We start from the raw sequence: 7,424 nt of genomic DNA on the forward strand, positions 1-7,424 counted from the left end.
CAACACTTGACTCCAGAGGCAGCAGAAGATACCAGAAAAATACATCCCACTGAACCTAACACAAACATCAAAATACACAATCATAATCTAAATAAGCATTTACAGTTTTAAGTTAAAATATTTTTGAGTAGCTGGTTACTCACCAAAAGCATAAACTTATTTTAGACACACATACACACACTTATTAAAACTTATGTATTGCATATGTATATATACATGTGACTATAGTATATATTTTATATATGCATGTGTACATGTATCTAGAAGTACCAGTATGGCACTGTACAATAAGCAGTGGACTGTTAACCACAAGATTGGTATTCAAAACTACCAGTCATTCCTTAGAAACCCTATAGAGTTGCTATGACTCAGAACCAACTCCATGACACTTAACCTCAGCAACAAACATGCATCAACAAAGATATGTATGTAAACAACAACATCTATATGTGTGTGCCTATTAAGTACTTTGGCTTCCTTGTTAAAATCTTTATTCACTTCTTACAATTATAAAAAGTATAATGGCTACTTTTTAAATTATAAATTATGGAAGAGATTATCCATTTGCTAATTGGTTACCTAATTCTGCAGCATGTTTAAACTCATTTTTCCAAGGATCTGGTTTGTTCTAAAGAAGCAATCTAAATTTGAGGCATGGGAATTTTAACATGATTGCCAATGTTCTACATTCACTTTAGCTACTTACCATAAAGAGGTTCCTCTAAATATCTTCCCACAGACAGCCTGCATAAACACATTACAGAAGAATTTCTTATTTTTGCTATGCACCTACTGTTGAGTGGATTGGTGCTTCCAGAGATTTAAAATGGTTAATTTTCCAAAAGTAGTTTTCCTGGAAGACTTGAATTTCCAAACTTTCTATTAGCAGCTGAGTCTATTAGCTGTCTGTACTACCCAAGAACTAGTTTATTTACTGGACAGTGTCTATTTACAAGAGTTTTATTTTCACAGAACGTTCTATTGAAGAAAATAGGTCTATATTGTTGTACACAGGCCAAGAGAAAGCCATTAGAACAGAACAAGGAACACCGAATGGTGTAAAATTAGGAGAGGTGTGTGTCAGGGTTGTATTCTTTCACCATATTTATTCAATCTGTATGCTGAAAAAATAATCTGAGAAACTGTATTATATGAAAAAGAACGTGGCGTCAGGATTGGAGGAAGGATCATTAACAACCTGCAATATGCAGATGATACAATCTTGCTTGCTGAAAGTGAAAATAACTTAAAATACTTATTGTTGAAGATCAAAGAGCACTGCCTTAGGTCTGGGTTGCACCTCAATGTAAAGAAAACAAAAATCCTCACCACTGGACCAATAAATAACATCCATATAAATGGAGAAAAGATTGAAGTTGTCAATGACTTCATTTTGCTTGGATCAACCATCAACACTCATGGAAGCAGCAGTCAAGAAATCAAACAACATATTGCATTAGGTAAATCTGCTGCATGAGACCTCTCTAAGGTATTGAAGAGCAAAGATGTCAGTTTGAGGACTAAGATGCACCTGATCCAAGCCATGGTATTTTCTATAACCTCATATGCATATAAAATTTGGACAGTGAATAAGGAAGATGGTAGAAGAATTGATGAATTTGAGTTATGGTGTTGGAGGAGAATATTGGAAGTACCATGGACTGCCAAAAGAACAAGTTGATCTGTGTTGGAACAAGTACAAATAGAGAGCTCCTTGGAAGCCAGGATGGCCAGACTTCGTCTTTCATACTTTGAACATATTGTCAGAAGGGACTGTCAGTGGAGAAGGATATCATGTTTAATAAAGTAAGGGTCAGAGAAAAAGAGAAAGACCCCCAGCAACATGGATTGGCACTTTGGCAGCAGCAATGGGCTCAAGCATAGCAGCAATTGTGAGGATGGCATAAGACTGGGCAGTGTTTCATTCTGTTGTACAGACAGGGTCGCTATGAGTCAGAACTGACTTGATGATGCTTAACAATAACAACAACTTGCCTTAATGTGTGTTGAAAGATGTTGGTTATGTTTAAAATAGAAACTCCGCTGATATCCAAATCATTGTGACCCTATAGGACAGATTAGAACTGCTCCATAGGGTTTCCAAGACTAAATCATTTTAGGTGCTTAATTCACTGTGTCACCAGACCTAAAGATGCTCCAGTTAGGATATTTTTCTCTTAATTTTAATTTATGGAAAACCTTATCAATCTGTTGTATGTATTATACAACAGCTACCACGCAATAATTTTTTTAAACAGACCAGCTTAAAGAACTTTGTAGCACATGCTTGAGCAGGACAGAAGCCAAGGGACCACATGGCTGAAAGACTGAAAGCAAGAGTGAAGCATGCCTGCCATATAGCAGACAAGAGGTGTTCCTGATGGGAGAACTGCTATTTGGTGAGTTGGTCTTGATCATGAATTACACCTTATTTACTTCCCTAATAAACCTCGTATTCATGAGCATTGTTATGAGATCTGTGTGGGGTTGCTATGGTTGCAACTGACTCAACTGCACTTAAGAAGAACAACAATATAACAAGAGGCAGTCCTTCAAAAGAACAAGGGAATGCTGAGTGGTATAAAATCGGTAAAGGTGTGCAACCAGCTTGGCTCCTTTCACTACAGTTATTAAATCTGTCTGATGGACAAATAACCTGAGAAGCAGGAGTATATGAAGAAGAACTTGGCATAAGGATTAGAGGAAGACTCATTAACAACCTGTGATATGCATATGATATATCTTCACCTGTTGTTGTTGTTGAGTACTGTCGAGTTGGTTCTGATTCATAATGACCCTGTACAGGGTTTCCTTGGAGCGGCTAGGGAGTTTGAAACACCAACCTTGTGGTTCAAACTGACCTTTTGGTCCAAGGTATCCCACAGCACTGAGGACTTACCATACTTATTAATGAAGTTCAAAGACTCCAGCCTTCAATATGGATTGCACCTCAATGTAAAGGAATCAAAAATCCTTACAACTGGACCAAAATACATAAATAAATAAATAAAATTGCCTCATGCTAAATAGAGAAATGATTGAAATTGTCAGAGACTTCATTTTGGTCAGAACCACAATCAACATTCATGAAGGCAGCAGTCAAGAAATCAAATGACGTATTGCATTAGGCAAATCTGCTTCAAAAGACTTCTGTAATATGTTTAAGGGTAAAGATAACAATTTGAAGACTACGGTGTGCTGAACTAAGACTATCATACTTTCAATTGGCTCATACATATGTGAAAGCTGGACAATGAATAAGGAAGATTGTAGGAAAATTGATAAATGTGTATTATAGTGTTGAAGAAGAATATTAAAAATATCATGGACTTCCAGAAGAACCAACAAATCTGTCTTAGAGAAGTACAGCCAGAATGCTACTTAGAACTCAGGGTGGTGAGGCTCCTTCTCTCATATTTTGGACATATTATCAGGAGCGAAGAGTCCCTGGAGAAGGATATCATGCTTGGTTAAGTGGAGGGTCAGTGTAAAAGAGGAGGACTCCCAATGAGATGGACTGACATAGTGACAGCAGCAATGAGCTACAAGGTAACAATTGTGAAGATGACTCAGGGCCAGGCAGTATTTCCTACTGTGTTGTCTTCTATTGTTGTTCATAGGGTTGAGATAAATGGCAACCAACTCAACAGCACCTAACAATAACAACAATAAATGGATACTTAGATAGTCATATAAGCTAAACAGAAATGGGAAGGTGAATTTTTACACCAATGAATAAATATAGGTTTGACAGAAGGTATTTCTACATATGTATATATAGAAATATTCAAACATATAATAGGCAATGTTATGAAAATTTCTTGTTGTTGTTAGACACATTATGGTTGTCTAACTACAGTTCCAACTCATAGTGACACTATGAGCTACTGGATAAAGCACTATCTGGTCCCACGTCACCCTAAATCTGCTGTTATATTTGAGTTGATGCTACCACTGTGTCAATCCACCTCATTGGAAATCTTCCTCTTTTTCCCTGACCCTACACTTTACTAAGAATAATGTCCTTCTCCAAGGACTGGTCCCTACTGACAACACATCCAAAGTACAAGAGATTAAGTTTCACTATCCTTACTTCTAAGGGACTTTCTGGGTGTACATCTTCCTGAACATATTATTTGTCTGGCATTGTCAAAATTAATGGTATTGTCAAAATTCCTCATTAACACCATAATTCAAATGCATTGATTCTTCTAGAGTTTTTCTTATTCCTTGTCCAACTTTCACAACAGGCATGCGAAAATACCATGGTTTGGGTCAGGTGCATCTTAGTCCTCAAAGTGATGTTTAACAATTTAAAGAGGTCTTTTGCAGAAAATTTGCCTAATGCAATACATCATTTGATTTCTTGATTACTTCTCTTCTTTGAGTGCTGATTGTGAATTCAAGCAAAATGAAATCTTTGACAACTTCATTTTTTCCTTTTACCATGGTGTTACTTATTGATTCAATTGTGAGGATTTTCATTTCCTTTATATTGAGGTACAATAGGTACTGAAAGTTGATCTGCTTCAGCATTTTCACTAAACATTTCAAGTCCACTTTGCTTTCAGCAAGCAAGGTTATGTCATTTGCAAATCGCCGATTGTTTTTCCTCCAATCCTGATGCTACTTTTTTCTTCATTTAATCTAGATTCTCAAATTATATGATCAGCATACAGATTGAATATGTATGGTGAAAGAATACAACTCTCTTGCAAGCATTTCCTGATTATCTGCTTGTTCTGTTTTAATGACTGCCTCATAGTCTATGAACAGGTTCCTTATGACCACAATGAAGTGTTCTGGAATACTCATTCCTTGAAAAGTTATGCATAGTTTTTTATGATCCATAAATTTCAATGCCTTTGCATAGTCAATAAAGTACAAGTAAATATCTTTCTGGTATTTTCTGGTTTCAGCCAAGATCCATCTGACGTCACCAATGATAGCCCTACTTTCATATCCTCTTAACAATCTGGGCTGAATTTTATGCAGTTCCCTGTAGATGTACTGCTGCAACAGTCTCATAAGTCAACTTCTACTTGCATATAATATTAATGATATTGTTTGATGATTTCTGCATTCTATCAGGTCACCTTTCTTTGGATTGGAAACAAATATGGATCTTTTCTAATCAGTTGGCTAGGTAATTATCTGCCAAATTTGTTGGCATGCCAAGTGAGCAACTTCAGCAATGCATCTGTTTGTGGAAATATTGCAATTTATATTTTGTTAATTTCTAGAGCCTTGTTTTTCACCAGTGCCTTCATTGCAGCTTGTACTTGTTCCTTCAATACCACTGGTTCTTCATCATGTGGTATCTCTTGCAGTTGTTTAACACTGGCAGATTCTTTCTGGTAAAGTGATTCTGTGTATCTCTTCCATCTTTTTTTTTCTTTTTTTTTTTAAGTTTTTTATGGTGAATTGAGTGATAGTTTACATAGAGCACATCAATTTTGCACTCATCCTATCATATTTTGTATCATTGCAATGATTACAATCCCCTCTATACATCATCATTCTACAGTATTTGCTTTTATTCCCTCTGGTTTTGTTTGTTTGTTTCTTTGATGTACACAAAAACACTCAGGAATATATTATCATTTAAACAACCAATTAAAAATTCTGCTAGCCTGGCCCACGACCACCAGCCTTTCTCTTTCCATGAGTCTAGAATCCTCAGCTGCTCTGTCTCTCCATGTCATTATCTCTGCCTCCACCTCTGGTGTCTCTGCTTTTCTAGATAGGGTCCCACATTCTGCTCATGCTCTTCTCCTTTGATGGTCCTAAAGTCCTCTGTGCCTGGAATGTTACATCCCTCCCACATCTTCTTTTAATGCTTCCTGTATTATTCAATATCTTACCTATTGTTCTTCTTGTTGTTGTCAGGTACCATCAAGTCAGAACTGACTCATAGTGACCCCATGCACAGCAGAACAAAACAATGTCCAATCCTGGGCCAACCTCACTACTGCTGCCACACTTGATGCCATCAATGATGCCACCTGGCTGATCCATCTCGTTGGGGGTCTTCCTCTTTTTCTCTGACCCTCCATCTTACCCAGCATGACATCCTTTTCCAGCGACTGTTCCCTCCTGACAATATATCCAAAGTATGAGAGACGAAGCTTAGCCATCTTGGCCTCCAAGGAGCACTCGGGCTGCACTTCTTCCAAAACAGATCTATTGGTTCTTTTGGCAGTCCATGGCACTTTTAGTATTCTCCTCCAACACCACAACTCAAAGGGATCAATTCTTCTATGGTCTTCCTTATTCACTGTCCAGCTTTCGCATCCGTAAGAGGTTATTGAAAATACCATGGCTTGGATCAGGCACACCTTAGTCCTCAAGCTGACATCTCTGTCATTCAATACTTTAAAAAAGTTCCTGTGCAGCATATTTGCCCAATGCAATATGTTGTCTGATCACTTCACTGCTGCTTCCGTGAGTGTTGATAGTTGATCCAAGAAGAATGAAGTCCTTGACAACTTCAATCTTTTCTCCATTGATAAGAATGTTGTTTATTGGTCCAATGGTGAGTATTTTTGTTTTCTTGACATTGAGATGCAATCCATACCGAAGAATCCTTCAATATTTCAAGTCAAGGCTTCAATTCTTTGTACTGTTCTTTCAGTTTGAGAAATTCTGAGCGTGCTCTTCCATTTTGATTTCCTAAGTCTAAGACATAAATCATTAAAATACTTGACTTTGCCTTTTTGAGCTGCTCCTTAAAATTTTCTGCTCAATTATTTTACTTCATCATTTTTTTCCAGTCACTTTAAGCCTCTGTTCATTCAAGAACAAATTTCAGTCTTTTATGGCATCCATTTTGTGTTTTTCTTTCTTTCTTGTCTTTATAATGACCTTCTGCTTTTTTTCAAGTATGATATTTTTTATGTCATCTCACAACTCATTTGGTTTTAGTAATTGGTGTCTTTTGCATCAGTTCTTTTTTATTTTTTTTAAGTTTTTATTGTGAATTATGTGTTAAGTTACATGGGTGAACATTATCTTTATATTCATCCTATCATATTTTTTTCCATTGCAATGGTCACAATCCCCTGCATTCATCTTAACACAATCAAAGGGTACACCAAATATGCCTGCCCCCCAACACCAGCACACAGCCCCTCTCCCACCCTGAATCCAGAGTCCCCAGCTGCTCCTTCTGTCCATGTCATCACCTTTGCCTCCATCCCTAGTGTCACTGACTCCCCCGAACCCCCCCAACCCCAGACAGTCTCGCACTTCATTTTCTCCCTTTTATGGTTCCAGGGATCTCCACTCCTGGACTGCAAAATCAGCCACTCCCCTCCTTTTGTTACAAAACATTTACCTTTCCAACATGCATTGTCAGACCTGATATCAATCATTCCCTATTGGACCACAGAAGTCCTATCCCCCTCACCATTTATTAACCCCAT

This window comes from Chrysochloris asiatica, unplaced genomic scaffold, assembly GCF_000296735.1.
Source record: "Chrysochloris asiatica unplaced genomic scaffold, ChrAsi1.0 scaffold00012, whole genome shotgun sequence".
Classification (NCBI taxonomy): domain Eukaryota; kingdom Metazoa; phylum Chordata; class Mammalia; order Afrosoricida; family Chrysochloridae; genus Chrysochloris; species Chrysochloris asiatica.